Raw genomic sequence first — 16783 nt, 5'->3', positions numbered from 1 at the left:
AAGACTTTCAAGCCCTTGTCTGAAGCGGTCTGTTACAGTCAGAGCGTGCCAACCAGGGGCAAGTGAAATCTTCATATTCCGAAAGGGCACTGCCCACAATAGTCAGCAAATTGTTGAACACAGGCAGGGGAAATTTGAATTCGATTAGTTTCTTTTCCTCTCTCTCTGTTTCTTTCTCTCTCATAGTTTTATATATGAAATTCACTGAATGTCTGCCGGTGGTTGGATACATTTTAGGAAGAAGTAGAGTTTGGAGGCTAGGATCACAGGCTCCAAGAACCAACCAGAATGAGAGTTCAAATAATGACTTTACAATTTACATGCTGTGATCTTGCTCAAGTTAATTAAACTTTCTCAGCCTCAGTTCCCTCTTCCATGAAATGGACATAACAGAAGTATTTTCTACCATGTGTTAAAATACTTGGCGTAATGCCTAGCACAAAGTAAATGTTTAATAAATGTTAGCTGTCATTACTGATGCAGATGGATACCTCCAAGATTTCTACATTTAATTCTGATTGCCATTTACTCGTTAGGTTATTATGTTTTTATACTCCTATTATATAAGCAGTCATGTGATCATAATGTATAATAAATTGTGGTTAAGGAAAAAAAATTTAAGTTTGATGTGATCCTCATAGAGCATTTTAAGGCCATTTTCAGTGTTAAATGCTACATTTCTTTGTCCAGAGTGGTAGCCATTAGCCATTATAGCTTTTGATCACTTGAAATGTGGCTAGTCTGAAATTAGGTGTGCTTTAAGTACAAGCTATAGATTAAATTTCAGAGACTTAGTAGAAAATTAAGAATAACAATTTTGGGACACTTGACTGAGTCAGTCAGTTAAGCATCTTACTCGATTTCAGCTCAGGTTATGATCTCAGGGTTGTGAGACTGAGCCCCACGTTGGACTCCACGCTCAGAGAGGAGTCTGCTTGAAATTCTCTCTCTCCCTCTCCCTCTCTCTCTCTCTGCCTCTCCTGCTTGTGCGCTCTCTCTCTCTCTCTCTCAAGTAAATCTTAAAAAAAAAGAATAACAATTTTATGTTGATCACATGCAGAAATGTGAACTCAATGAAATAACATTGAGTTAAAGTGTTATTTATGCTCATTAATAAGTGATAATCATTAACTATATTTTTCTATTTTTACTTTTTCAAATATGAATATTAGAAACTTTAAAATTATAAATATGACTTGCATTTATGGTTCACATGCTATTTCTGTTCAACAGTACCTTTGCTAAAGAGTAAAAGAACCAACTAGCTACACACAAGTGTCCTGCATACTTTGTTAATTTAGATTTAGGAAGTGATTTGTCAACAAACAAAGTGGAAATCACTTACCTTATAGTGCTTTCTGTTACTTCCAGTTTTCTGACTTGATTCTCAGGGATTTGGAGACATGGTACAGTACTTCCTGAGCAGTGTTCCTTGCTTGGGAATTTCCTTTCCCTGCTGGTTTGACATTAAACAGATTTGTGAACCTTTAGAAAGTAGGTAGGACTTCAGATTTGAGCTTCTAGAATGAATCCTTGTAAGTCAAGAACTAGTTAAGAACTAGAAGAAGGAAGAACATCTTTTTTTTTAATGCTGATTATTTTCATTTAAATGTGGTGAATAGATTTAAAAACCATCATTTGCTGCATTTTAGCACCTGAAATAAAAATATACATAGTAAAAGAATTTAGTTTTAAGCATTTTTCCCTAGAACACAAGTAGGTTGAAAGTAAGAGGATGAAAAAAGACATACCATGCAAACAGTATCCAAAAGACAGCCAAAATGGCCATCTTGTATCAGACGAAATAGATTTTAAGATAAAATTATCTGAGACAAAGTAGGATATTTATTATGATAAAAAGATGGTCAATCGATCAGGGAGACACAACAGTTACAAACACATGTACCCAATATACATGAAGCAAAACATGACAGAATTGAAGGAAGAAGTTCAACAAAATAGTTGGAGACTTCAATCTCCACTCTTAATAATGGATAGGGGGATCCCTGGGTGGCGCAGCGGTTTAGCGCCTGCCTTTGGCCCAGGGCGAGATCCTGGAGACCCAGGATCGAATCCCACATCAGGCTCCCGGTGCATGGAGCCTGCTTCTCCCTCTGCCTATGTCTCTGCCTCTCTCTCTCTCTCTCTCTCTCTCTCTCTCTGTGACTATCATAAATAAATAAAAATTAAAAAAAAATAATGGATAGGACCTCTAGGCAGAAGATTAACAACAAACAGAAGACATGAAGAACATTATATATCTAGACCTAAGAGACATCTGTAGGTACTCCATCTAATAATAGCGGGATGCATATTCTTCTCAAGTGCACAGGGGCATTCTCCAGAAGAGATCACATGTTGGGCCATAAAACAAGTTTCAGTAGATTTTAAAAGACTCAAATCATACAAAGTGTGTTCTCTGTCCTCAGTAAAATGAAATTAGAAAGCAAGAACAAAAGGAAATTTGAGAAATTCACAAATAAGTGGGAATTAACCAGCATCCTTCTAAATAACAAACGGGTTAAAGGAGTCACAAGAGAAATTAGGAAATACTTTGAAATGAATTAAAACAAAACCACAAGAGACCAAAGCTTATGGATGCAGTGAAAGCAGTCCTCTTGGGATACTTTAGAGTTGCAAACGTCTTCAATAAAAAAGAAGAGAAAGCGCAAATCAATAGTGTCACCTAGTTTCTTAGAAACCAGAGAAAGGTCAAACTAAACCCAGATAAGCAGAAGAGATGATAAAACCAAGAAAGGAAATAAGTGAAATAGAGAATTAAAAAAAAAAAGAAGAGGAAAAAAGGCATTCCTTTGAAAAGATCAACAGAATTGGCAAACCTCTAGCTAGATTGACCAAGAAAAAAAAGACATAAATTACTAAAATTAAAAAGAGGAGGCATCAATATCCAATTTCAGGAACGAAATAATTACAAGGAAATGCTATGAACAATTGTATGCTACCAATTAGATAATCTGGATGAAATGGAAATCTCTTAAAAGTCACAACTACCAAAATGAATTAGAGAAGAAATAGAAAATCTGAATAGAGGGGAGCCTGGGTGACTCAGTCGGTTGTGTCCAACTCTTGGTTTCAGCTCAGGTCATGATCTTAGCGTCCTGAGATTAAGCCCCACACTCAGCTCCACGCTCAGTGGGGAGTCTACTTGACCCTCTCCCTCTCTGCTCCTCCTCCCCCACCCTGTTTGCTTGCTCACACACTTGTGCTCTTTTTCTCTCTTAAATAAATAGAATGTTAAAAAAAAAAAAAAGGAAAGGAAAGGAAAGGAAATCTGGATAGACCCATAACAAGTAGAGAGACTCAGTAATAAAAATAATTTCCCACAAAGTTCCAGGACTAGATGGCCTTATTGGGGAATTCTACCAAACATTTAAAGAAGAATTGACACCAATCCTTTCTAAGCTCTTCCAAAAACTAGAAGCAGAATGAATATTTATTCTACAAGGCCAGTTTTAACTTGATACCAAAACCAAAGACATCACAAGGACACTGCATACCAACACAAATATTGATGCAAAAATTCTCACAAAATCCTAGGAAATTGAACTCAGCAACATATAAAAGAATTATATATCATGACTAGGTGGGTTTTATCCTGGGAGTGCAAAGTTAGTATAACATAAGAATAAATCAATGTAATGCACCATATTAATGGAATAAAGTATAAAGATGACATGATTTTGCAATTGATGCAGAAAAAGCCTTTGACAGAATCCAACATGCTTTCATGATAAAAACACTCAACAAACTAGGAATAGAAGGAAACTTCCTCAAATGGATTGTCATCTATGAAAACTCCACAGCTAATATCGTACTTACTGGTGAAAAAATGAATGCTTTCTTCCTGAGATCAAGAATAAGAATGTCCATTTTCACCATTTCTATTCGACATTGTACTGGAGAATCACAGATATTATGATCTTGTATAGAGAAAATTCTGATGAATCCATTATTATTGTGTTATTAGAACAAATAAATGAATTCAGCAAGGTTGCAGGATACAAGATCACTACACAGAAAATCATGTACCATGTACTAGCAATGAACAATGCAGAAAATGAAATTAAAATCTCTGTGATAGCATCAAAAAGTAATAAAATACTCAGAACAAGTTTAACAAAATACAAGACTTGTACACTGAAAATATAAAATAGCTAAAGAAATTTAGAAAGTCTAAATAAATGGAAAGATATTCTATGTGCATGAATTAGAAGACTTAATATTAATATGGCAATACTCCCCAAATTGATCTACAGATTTAAACAATACTATCAAAATTTCAACTGCTTTTTTTCTTCAGAAAAAGCTGATCTTAAAATTCATATGAATTGTGAGAGACTACAAATAGCCAAAATAATCTCAAGCCAATAAAAGTTGAGACTCACACCTTGATTTTTTTTTTTTTAAGATTTTATTTATCCTTTCATGAGAGACACACAGAGAGAGGCAGAGACATAGGCACAGGGAGAAGCAGGCTCCATGCAGGGAGCCTGATGTGGGACTTGATCCCAGGATCACGCCCTGAGCCGAAGGCAGATGCTCAACTGCTGAGCCACCCAGGCATCCCTCACACATTGATTTTAAAACTTACTATAAAGCACAGAGATACTGGCAAAAGGATAGACACAAAGATCAATGGACTTGAATGAGGACTTCAGATATAAACCTTATATTTGTGGTCAATTGATTTTTGATGAGGGTGCTATGATGGTTGATTTTATGTTTTGGATTGGCTAGCCTGTGGCATCCAGTTGTTTGGTTAAACAGTAGATGTTTCTGTGAAGGTGTTTGTAGATGTGATTAACGTTTATTGTAAGTTGACTCTCAGTAGATTGATTACCCTCCCTAATGGGTGGGTCTCATCTAACCAATGCAAGGGCTTCATAGCAAAGGCAGGTTTCCAGAGGAAGAAGGAATTCTGCTTCAGGACATAGAAATACCTTTTGGTTTGCTCTACAAATTTCAGATTCCATACTACAAAATCAATTCTTGCCTGAATTTCCACTTGCTGTCCTGCCCTAAGGATTTCACATGCCAGCCCCCATAATCACATGAACTAGTTCCTTAAAATAGGTCTCTTTATATATATCCTATTGGTTCTTTTTTTCTGGAGAACCCCAACAAATTCAGGTGCCAAGGCCGTTCATGTGAAAGAACAGTCTTTTCAACAAATGTTGCTGGTACAATTGGATATCCACATGTATATGAATGAAACTGAACTGCTGTCTTGTACCATATGCAAATCTCAAAATGGGGCATAGACCTAAATGTAGATGCTAAAACTGTAAAATTCTTAGAAGAAAGCATAAGAATAAAACTTCATGGCCTTTGATAGGCAATGGTTTCTTAGATATGGCACCAAAACTACAAAAGATGAAAAAAAGAGAAAAGATCAATTAGACTTCATCAAAATTGAAAACTCTGTGCTTCAAAGGAAACCATCAAGAGAGTGAAAAGGCAACCCACAGAATGGGAGAGAATATTTGCAGATCTTATATCTGATAAGGGACTTGTAGCCAGAATATATATAAAAAAAACTGTTATGCTCCATAACAAAAAGACACTAGATTAAAAAATAGGCAAAACAGACATTTAGATGACCTTCCCACACAGAAGATACATGACTGCAAATGGTTAGTAAGTATGCTCAAAGATGTTCAATGGCATTATATAAATACAAATCAAAACCAATAAAAGGGTATACCACTAGGATAACTATAATAAAAAAGATAATAGCAAGTATTAATGAGGATGTAGAGAAATTGGACCCCTCAAACTAGACCCCTGTGACATTGCTGATTGGAATGTAAAATGGTGCAGTCCATTTGACAGTTTGGCAATTCTTCAAAAGTTGCACACAAAGTTACCATATAATCTAGTAATTCTCCTAAATACCTGCTCAAGAGAAATGGAAACATGTCTACACAAAAACTTGTACATGAATGTTCATAGCAACATTACTCAGAATAGTCAAAATGTGGAAACAATCCAAAATATCCATAAACTGATGAATAGACAAAATGCTGTATGTCTATTTGGCAATAAGAAGAAACAAAATACTGATACATATTGCAACATGAATGAACCTTAAAAATACTATGCTAAGTGCAAGAAGTCAGACACAAAAAGTCACATGTTTTTTGGTTCCATTTATGTGAAATGTCCAAAAGCAGCAAATCCATAGACAAAGAAAGTAGATTCATGGTTGCCAAGGGCCTGGAGGGGAGAGGGTGGAAAGTAGAGTGGCTGCTAATGGGTATGGAGTTTTTTGGGGGGTGATGAAAATGTTCTGGAATGTGATGGTGGTGATGGATATAAAACTCTGGATACACCAAACAATTGTACACTTAAAAAGTTTGAACTTTATGGTATGTGAATTGTATCTCAATAAACGTGTTATTTTAAACAATACTTTTCCTTCGCGATCTGAAGGAAATTGATTCCAAACCTCAGTTACTATTTTTTCTATTTTCACACTTTTTAATACAATTCAGACTACATGGATGATAACATTCATAACCTTCAAACTTTCTGAACATTCTTAGGCCATTATTTTGGAGGAAAGAGACTGGGGAGATACTGATATGATTTAGCATCTCACAGTTTGGATACTATGATGTGCACATTTTACCTCATGCATTATGATGGTGTTCACAGTGAGATATCAATTGTGACATCAATCTACAACTCAAATTTGCATGTACTGGCAGAAGAGATTTTTAGTGGTCTGTAATTAATGAGGTAGAAATTAAAGGAACCTCATAATATAGTTCATACTCTTCAATTCCACCCACACCATGCATTGTACTGCTCTATGCCACACTTAAGTGTTACCATTTTTTTTTTAGACATTTTACTTATTCACTTATTTAGCAAATATTTATTGTGCACTTTCTCTGCAGTGGGCACTCTTTGTGGGGATTGAACAGAACTGGGTTTCCACTTTTGTGGAGCTTATCTTTTAGAAGACTCCAGGCAATAAAAAAAGTCAACTGAGTAGATTAGATAAATCTTAGGACCAGTGAAAAGAAGATAATGAGGTCAAGAGTGATTGGTTGGACCTTGGGGAAGATATCTGAGCAGAGTCTTGAAAGATGAAACCAGTTGAAGAAATAGGTGAAATTCCTATTTCCATTGGAAGACACAACGAGTGCAAAAGCCCCAAGGCGGAATGGAGTTGGGTGTATTCCAGGAGGAAGGAAGGGTACAGCCAGAGAGGAGTAAGATATGAGCGGAGGGCTGAGAGGCAAGCAGGGGCCAGATTGCCAGGGGCATTGTGATTCTTCAGGAGTATGACTTATTTTATGTGGATCCCATTTTAAGGGATATGAGCAGTTTTAACAGGTCATTTAACATTTAAACAGTTACAGAAAGTTATTTTGGTGCAATATAGGAAACAGTAGGAGGGAGTGAGGAGGCTGGAAGATCATTAGGGAGGAGGTCACTGTAGTACTTCGGTCAGAGAATAAGGTGGCTTGGACTATATAGCAATTCCATAGTGTCCAGAGTAGTCTGATTGAGATAGTTTGCTTTCCAAAATAAGAGTAGGATGTAAGGTACAGAGGCAGATCCAAGTTTTGTGGGACCCGAAACTTAACACAACTTGAGGGCTCTCCAAAAGAAAAGTGAAACACTGAGCAAAAATGAGGTCCCCTCTATGTGAACAAATGGTCTGGAAGCTTAAGCTTCATGAGCTCCATGGTGAATCCTCTTCTGGAGGAAGTGAGATGGAGAAGTCAAGGCTGCCTAGGACTTGGTCAATGCCACTAAAACGAGGATGAGTTGGGGTAAGGTCTGGCGAGAAGAAACTGAGAGGTGAGTTTCATTCATGGTAAATTTGAGATGCTAAGGAGACATTCAAGTGGTGACATCCAGCAAGCAGTTGGACAGGGATGCCTGGAAGAGGACAGGGCTGGAAATACCCACTGAGGCATGTTATTCATAGCATATAAGGCTGCAGAAGTAGGTGGCATTGCCTGGCGAAGAGAGAAGAGGGTCAAGGATTCAGCCCTGAGACATCCTGGCGCTCAGAGGCTAGGCAGAGGAGGATTATAATTCATGCACAATATAAGTATAATCCTAAGAGGGAACTGATGGTGGTACATTGAACATTATTAGTCATGAGAAGGGAATTAGATCTCTAGTGGCAAGGAATTAATACCTGGGAATCCACAAATGAATGTCAAGATAGTTGGAAGAGCAAGTAGGCAGAGATGTTAAAGAAAAAGCCAGTACTATAACATTTGAAAGGATTATTTTGTATTTGTATTTTCTTGTACTTGAGGAGTAATATTTATTTTTTCTAAATTTTCTTCAGCTACTCAGCGCTCTTAACAGTCTAATCTACCTCTCTCCCTTCTCACTGAGAAACAATGCTATAACAATATGAAATTAAAATAATTATTTAAAGACATTAGTTCAAACTAATGCTGAGATGTCAGATGGTGTCCTCCTCCCAGCTCAATAGAAGTGTATATCTAATTAGCTTTCTTTATGCTAATGTTTTTGCTTGATTATCAGAGAGATAATAGTTTTTGTCCTTTTAAAGCATGAGGGAAAGGAGTAGGGGAAAAGCAGGAATGTGTTTTAAGTTCTTACTGCCATGTAAAGTAAGAATGATATTGAAACCATGTTGTAAAAAGGCTTGTGTTGCTTGGATTCAGCTGAAAGTCAAGTATTTTCTTTTAAAACAGAACTGCATATGGAAAATCTGATAAAGCACAGCTGAAAACTGGACTATTGATTGGTATTTACATCTAAACACCATCATTTATAAAGGGATTACATAATTTCTTATTCAGGTTGGATTCAGGTGAACTAAGTTGCAGGGATTTCTGTTCTTCCAGGGGCTTGGCCCGTATGTGTTGACTGTTTTAGTGGTTCTGAGCTACAGAATTAGGGCTAAGTCTCTTCTAAGGAAAGAAAATTATTCTGTTTAAAAACTAGAAGAAAATGACAAGCTGTAGAGGAAAAGTGTAAGTGTTAGGTTATAAAGTATATTAAGTCAAGGTGAGAAGATAGAAAGTGAAAGTGGTCCTATTTTTAACAGGTTGGTCAGGGGCGATCTTTCTGAAGAGGGGACATTTTAACATCTGGGAAGGGATTGCTCCATGACAATTTTCTGAGAGAGCAAAGTTATTTCAGAGATTAATATTAAAAATATTCCACAGTTGTGTATCAGTTTTGTTATTCACAATATACTAGCCAATGAGACTTCACTCCCTTTCTGTGTCTGAATGCTAACCCTCTACATTATCTCATTCAATCATTATGTTTAACCAGTGAGACTCCAACCATTTTTTCATCGAAAAAAAAAATGCATTGGGGTCAGGGGATCCTGGTTCCAGTGGGAACTCCACCGCTAACCAGCTATAATCCTGAACTTGGCCCTCAAGGCTTCTGTAGGCCTCCACTTGTTCATCTGTAAATCCAGAGCATTGGACTAGATCCCTAGGGTTATCTTCCCAGCCACTGCATTTGAGGATAATTAAGTCATTATTACACTGTGTTGAAATAGGGTGATGACTACAGAAGCCACTTAGGTTGCTCATTCTGAAACAAAAATTGCTCTGAGGTTTGAGGTCTTATATCACTACCTGCTTTTCTTGAAAGCATTTTTTTTTTCTTTTTCTTGTCATGTGCCACTTAATGTAGCTACCAACATAAAATGATGGCTGTCTCTACTCATCAGCTGCTCTCATCATTTGGTTTGCTGTGTGCTTTGGAAACCAGATAACTGTGTGCATTAGAAGGATATAAAATAGGCACAGAGGATAGAGCAGAGCATATTTCCTGTAATCCACCTCATATGGGCTTTAAGACAATTATTACTTGGCCACCCAGGTATTTTTAATTTGAGGGTTCATAACTGTGTCCCAGTTGTATAGCTCTCCCAAAATGCTTACACAATGCTGTCTCCCACTACTAGAGTTATGGGTGTTTCAGCATATATACATGTAAGTGAGTGATGGAACAATAGAGCAAAACTGATTAGAAAGGTCTAAATTAGGGGCACCTGGGTGGCTCATTGGTGGAGCATCTGCCTTTGGCTCAGGTTGTAATCCTGGGATCTGGGGATCAAGTCCCTGTACCAGGCTCCCCACAGGGAGTCTGCTTCTCCCTCTGCCTATGTCTCTGCCTCTCTCTATGTCTCTCATAATGAATAAGTAAAATCTTTTAAAAAAATTTTTAAAAAAGGAAGGTCTAAATTAAAGTCTCTGTAATAAAGGCATTGCCATTGACAAGTCCCCTGCATCTAATAATTTTCTTTGTGATTTGGCTTTTTTTGGGGGGGGGGGAGGTTATATTATTTATTTTAGAGAGAGCATGTGTGAGTGGGGGAGGGGGGCCGACAGAGGAATAGGAAGGGGAATCCTAGAACCCAAAGCTGGGGTGGAACTCATAACCCTAAGATCATGACCTGGGCTGAAACCAAAAGTCAGACGCCTAACCGACTGAGCCACCCAGGTGCCCTGGCTTTTTTTACACCTAGTTAGGGGATTAAGTTCTAGGAGAATCAGGTAAGGCAATCCATTAGGTTAGTAGGTTTTTATCACTTAGTGGTTGATTTAGTCTTCCCTGCAATGAAAATGAATTATGTTTTCCCTCCTTTACTTAACTAGTAATCTCTGAAATTAAAATAAATATACTGAGCCTCTGAGAGGACACAACCGTAAGATATTTAAATATTTTTAATATATTTAGAGGCCTAAGATAGGACCTCTAAAAATTTTAAGTAGAATTTATTTTGAGACATGAGAAATTAAGAATCAGTTCTTAAAAGTCAAACTTGAAAACCCTTAAAAGCCCTAAAGGACTTTTAAGGGCTTTCCTTCTATAGGAAAGTAGGATACAAAATCCTGGTGGATTGGACTTTGGTTAGTCAGTGAATAAATAGTGAAATGATCATGAATATCACAATTGTAGGAGAAAGTAGGACCTTTTTGTTATAAAGGTAATAATGCAATTAGCAGTGGCCAGACACAGAACAAGGTCTGATGATAGTCTTACTTGGATACTGCAAGGATCCTTGTCAGGGAGAATAGCTGTGCTCATACATGGGTCCTGGAAAGGTTTTTCCTTGGAACCACCTAAATGAAATAAAAACTCATTTTTTTTATTGTTTCAGGATAACTGCACATATAGTTAGGACAATGGTCTACGTTCTTTTGGGCAACCCTACTCAAGTGATGCTTTCTTAAGTACATGGAAGCAGTCAGCAGCTAATTTAAGACACAGTATCAAGGAACAGTGAGCAATCATGATATTTGCATTTTTTCATTCTAGCTTTCTGTCTAGTAAGTTCTCTGTCCTTTCCCTTCCTCATTGATACTACTATGGGGACTCCAGAAGGTAAAAGAGCTAAAAGGGCCTCCTGGATCTTACACAAAGAGACTTTCCCTCTAGACCCACTCAAATTGGTTCCTCGGTATGGATTAAGTTCTTAAACTTTTCATCTAAATTTGAGGTTTGGAGATTACTTACAGTAGTCAAAGCTGTTCTCTACACTGTGGTTGCTCCAGTCGTGGGATGTCATTAATCCCACAGTTCCGGCCTCATGGTCACCATGGAGACATCTGACTGCAATTATGACCCGCTGGAGGTAAGCAGTGTCATGCTGTTGGCCTGTTTCAATTTGCCCACCATATAAGCTTTATGGGCCATCTAGGCTTTCAGGAATCCTAGGCTAACCCATCTGTTCCCAAAGCCACAGAGAGGAAAGGGAGCTCTGACCTTTGAGAACTCAAAACCCATTGAGGGCTGCTTGGATTGGGCACACATGTCATCAACTTCAGCTTTGAAAATATAGGTGTAGTTTCCTTATCTGTGGATTTCAATTTTATTCTAGTAATCAACACCAAAAAAAGAAACTGATCTCTAAAATAGATAAAGATACATTTCTATGGAAACAAAAAAACCTCCCTATTAAATACGTTTTTGGCAGTTTGGTTTGTAGTTTAATTTCTTTTTTCTTTTTTCTTTTTTTTTTTTGTAGTTTAAGTTCTTAAATTATATATTCACTTACCAAGTTTGGCCTAGGTTGTCCTGGTCCTCCGTGACCTAGTTTGCTACATCTAGCATTTCATCATTCTGTTTGTTATAATTTTTATAGATAATTAAGCTTTAATTAAAACTAAACTTTTTGCTTTTCAAAATTGTTTCATAGGACATATGCAGACCCTTTTGGATGGGTCATACTTTTTATTGGTGACGTCTAAGCACTTTCAAGGTCTCTGCAAATCCTGAAATTACTTGGCTCCATTCCTTGCTTCTTTGTCCTCATTTCCATCACATGATGTTTTGGCTCATGGGCACAGGTGATGGCAGAGGGGTGTCCTCATGGCGTTTCACTCAAGGATCCTACCAAGAATCCAAAACTGGAACTTTTGCAGCTTAAGAATCAGTGATTGAATGATTATAAGCTGGTTATAAGATGTATGAAGAGCATACTAAAAATGAATTCCAGCCCTCCCTCCAACCTTTTATATATTGACAGTTGCTTTGTTTTTTGGAAGGTTCTTGCTAACCTCGGCTACCCTGGCTGAACTTTGGGCATTACAAACCTACACCAAAGACTGAATTCAGGGAAATATCTATCGATTTGTTCATTAGCAGGCACAACAAGTGGAAGAATAGCTGAGCAGGGAGCATCACGGTGGATGAAGACAGTCTAAAGGATCAGGTATGGGAAGGACTGTGGTGGATGTTTTCCATTGTGGCCCTGCTTACCTTTTATTCCACTCACTATCTAGCCACAGATGAACCAGAATGGTCTTGGGTTATCAGAAAGCTCCATGACTTGTTTTTCTTCTCCTTTTTATTTTATTTTTTTTAAAGATTTTATTTATTTATTCACGGGAGACAGAGAGAGGCAGAGACATAGGCAGAGGGAGAAGCAGGCTCCCTGCAGGGAGCCCAATATGGGGACTTGATCCCAGGACCCTGGGACCATGTGCTGAGCCAAAGGCAGATGCTCAACCACTTAGCCACCCAGGAGTCCCATCTTCTCCTTTTTAAAGTGTAAAATTAAAAAAAAAATAAATAAAATGTAAAATTTTTAGGGGCACCTAAAGTGGTTGAGCAGCTGCCTTTGGCTCAGGGCGTGGTCCCAGGGTCCTGGGATCGAGTTCCACATTGGGCTCCCCACAGGGAGCCTGCTTCTCCCTCTGCTTTTGTCTCTGCCTCTGTCTCTCATGAATAAATAAAATCTTAAAAAAATAAAAGAAAAAACCCCTCGTATCCTCAATTCTTGACTATTCAATGAGCTCATATTGTGTTCAAGTGATCAACTGTGATGCCTTCAGCTGCCCCAGAACTGGTCATCATTTTTTACTCTTAACTCTCAAATCTTACATCTACCCACTCATAAGTGGGTACACACTTCCTTCGTTCCTACCATCAAGAGCCTTATTTTTGGGCCTGTTGAGCCTACAGACTTAAAAAAAAACTTAAAAATATTTTTGAAATGTTCACATTTAAATGAAGCAACATGATATATTATTATTGAGATGAAGGGAAAGGCCTGGAAGCAAAGGCCTTGCTTTGCCCATCCATGGCCATACCTTTCATGAACATGTGCGCACTGAGCCTCTGCTGAATTGCTTATCTTGAGATGCACATTTTCATGTTACATCATTCATTTAGGGAAACAGCTCAGCTATCCTCTCAGCTGGGGTTGAAGATGGATCACCTCATAATGTAATTCAGACAAAAACTGGGTTTATCTTTTCAGGCAATAATTTCAAAGTGTCATAGAAAATGAAGCACATTTGCCCACTGGCCCCTTCTCTGTCAGTTTTTGCACCAATATAGAGAGCCTGTTTTGCAGGACTTACCACTCCAAGGTCCCTCCTGCAAAGTGTCTCCAATATAGAGAGCCTGTTTTGCAGGACTTACCACTCCAAGGTCCCTCCTGCAAAGTGTCTCCACGATCCTCTATTCAAAAGTTCATCTCTGAAGGAAGTAGGGAGCTTTTGATGCATTTTATGGTCAGCTTCCATTCTATGAAAATCTAACGTGAGATACGAAAATTCTTTCAAACCATTGATTCATAAAACTAGGAAGAACTAGAATAAATCAAATTCATTTGATTAGGACTCATGTAATTTATATAATGGAGGATTAGGTCTCAAATAACCAACCCAGATATTAAGAGTCTAGTACACACTTAACCTTTCAAAAAGAAAATTTTCTGAGCTCAATTAGTTGAGTGTCCAACTCTTGGTTTCAGCTCAGGTTGTGATCTCATGGGTTGTGGGATTGAGCCCTGGGTGGGGCTCCTTGCTCAGTGGGGAATCTGCTTGAGATTCTTTCCCTCTGCCCCTCTACCCCATGCATGGATGTGTACATTCTCTTTCTCTCTCAAAATGAATAAATAACATCTTTTAAAAGTAAAAGATTTTATTTACTTATTTGACAGAATGAGAGAGAACACAAGCAGGGGGAGTGGCAAGAAGCACAGGGAGAGGGAGAAGCAGACTCTCCACTGAGCAGGGAACCTGACACAGGGTTCAATCCCAGGACCCTGAGATCATGACCTAGGGCAATGTCAGATGCTTAACCAACTGAGCCACCCAGGTGCCCCAAATAAATAAATATTTTAAAAAAAGATTTTTTTTCATGGGAAAAGGATCTGAGTAGACATTTTTCCAAAGAAGTTATATAAGTAGCCATTAACACATGGAAAGTTGCTCAGCATCATAAGTTATCAAAGAAATGCAGAGCAAAGCCACAATGAGATACCATTTCACTCACTAAAATAGCTATAATAAAAAAAAAGTCAATAAGAACAATGTTGGTGAGGGTGTGGAGAAATTGGAACCCTTGTTCATTGCTGGTAGGAATACAAAACAGTGCAGCCAATTTGGGAAACAGTCTGGCAGTTCCTTGAAAATCTAAATAAAGAGTTAACCATTTGACCGAGCATTTCTATTTCTAGGTATATACCCAAGAGAAATAAAAGCATATGTCCACACAAAAACTGGCATGTGAATATTCATAGCAGCATTATTTATAAAAGCCAAAGGGTGGAAACAACTAAAATGCCTAATAACTGATAAATGGATAAGCAAAATGGGGTCTATCCATACAATGGAGTATTATTTGGCAACAAAAAAGAATAGAGTACTGATCCATACCACAACAAGAATGAACTTGGTAAGGAAAGAAGACAGAAGACCACATATAATACGATTTTATTTACATGTAATATTTAGAATAGGCCAATCCATAGAGATTAGTGGTTACCTAGGGCTGGAGGAGATGGGGGTACTGGGAATGATAGCTAAAGTGTATGGGTATTTTTTGAGTTAATTAAAATATTCTAAAATGGGTTCCATTATTGTGGCACAACTATTAATATACTGAAAACCATTGAATTGTGCTATTTATTTATTTATTTAGTAGGTTCCACACCCAGCATGGAGCCCAATGCAAGGCTTGAACTCATGGCCCTTAGATCAAGCCCTGAGCTGGGATCAAGAGCCAGGGGCTGGATGCTTAACTGACAGAGCCACCCAGGTGCCCCCAATGGTGCACTTCAAGTGGGTGAATTATAGGTTATGTAAATTATATCTCTAGCTTTTCTATCTCAGTTGTTGATTATCCTGACTGCCAGAAAATACTTTCTTGTATTCAGCCTCATTGTTTTTGCTCACAGTAATCAAAACTCATTTCTTCTTGTTTTGTTTTTGGTAATGACAGAGAGAAGTTAAAAAAAAAAAACCCACAAAAAAAACTTCCTTATCTTGAATCATAATTCTAACAGGCAAAGGTTATTAAATTATCTGTTTGGGGGAACCAATTTCAGTGTCTTTAACCTTTTCTCATAGAATCTATTCTTACACCGTTGATCACCTCTGTGATCTTCTTGCTCTTATGGCATCTTAACCTCTGGGCCTCAGGACCTTCATCTATAAAATGAGAACGTTGGACTAGATTTCAAAGAGCCCTTCCAGCTCCGAAGTTGTGTGAAGGCCAGTACCCTTTGAGAACAAATGGACATGTAAGAGATCTTCCCAAGCCATTGTAGGCATAACTAATCAGCTATGAAAAGAACCTGGAAATGCATTGAAGTAGCAATGTTTTGAAATAAGTGAACATAGGGTGAAGTGGACACAGGAAAAGACTAAGAGAACCCTTGATTTCTGCTTCTATGACTCTTGGTGAGATTTTGGAGAAATCACATGACCTTTCATGTACACTTTCTTTTATGTAAAGTGGGCATCATAAAACCTGCATACCTCGCTCTGAGACATGTTCCCATTGAATAATTAAATGAGCAAATATTGTATATGCAAAGATTTTTTTAAAAAATATTTTATTTATTTGACAGAGAGAGATAGCACAAATGGGGAGCAGCAGGCAGAGGGAGAGGGAGAAGCAGGCTCCCCTCTGAGCAGGAGCCCATGTGGGGCTCAATCCCAGGACCCCAGGATCATGACCCGAGCTAAAGGCAGACACTCCACTGACTGAGCCACTCAGGTGCCCCTGTAATGCAAACATTTTAACAATGGTTTATATTCAGTTCAAATGGTTTGTAATGCAAAGATTTTAACAATGGTTCATATTCAGACAAAAACACTATAATAATTGACAGGTTTCTTTCCTTCAAAAACACATCATCTAATTTTTTTTTTTTTTTACCTATTTCACTTAGGTCTTCTCATTTCCTCTTAAACTTAATGAATATGACATAGTAAAATTTAAAGCAAATGTGAAAATGAAAGCTTATTGAAATGATAAATGTGAAAAAAGCTAAGAA

General features: G+C 37.8%; 1 protein-coding gene and 1 long non-coding RNA gene across 5 annotated transcripts in view; one reads left to right on the top strand and one right to left on the bottom strand.

Moving 5' to 3' along the window:
- IPO5 (importin 5) overlaps nt 1–11577 on the bottom strand; it is a 58812-nt gene extending 47235 nt beyond the window's left edge. For 2 of the 4 annotated variants that reach the window (XM_038569897.1, XM_038569900.1), the window contains exons 1-3: nt 11506–11577; nt 11032–11111; nt 1346–1456 (exon numbers count right to left, since the gene is read on the bottom strand). The gene's annotated coding sequence lies outside the window, so the exon portion shown is untranslated. Of the gene's footprint in view, nt 1–1345; nt 1457–11031; nt 11114–11505 lie in introns of those variants that run through there. The other 2 variants (XM_038569899.1, XM_038569901.1) reach the window with 2 other exon arrangements.
- A 509-nt stretch (nt 11578–12086) lies between these two features.
- Nucleotides 12087–16783, top strand: part of LOC111091693 — an 84836-nt gene continuing 80139 nt past the window's right edge. Inside the window, exon 1 of the long non-coding RNA XR_005376511.1 lies at nt 12087–12703. This is a non-coding gene — a long non-coding RNA (uncharacterized LOC111091693). The remainder of the gene's footprint in view (nt 12704–16783) is intronic.

Source organism: Canis lupus, chromosome 22 (genome assembly GCF_011100685.1).
Source record: "Canis lupus familiaris isolate Mischka breed German Shepherd chromosome 22, alternate assembly UU_Cfam_GSD_1.0, whole genome shotgun sequence".
NCBI lineage: Eukaryota > Metazoa > Chordata > Mammalia > Carnivora > Canidae > Canis > Canis lupus.
Note: the sequence above shows the minus strand (reverse complement) of the source record. Positions and strands in the feature narration are given on the sequence as shown.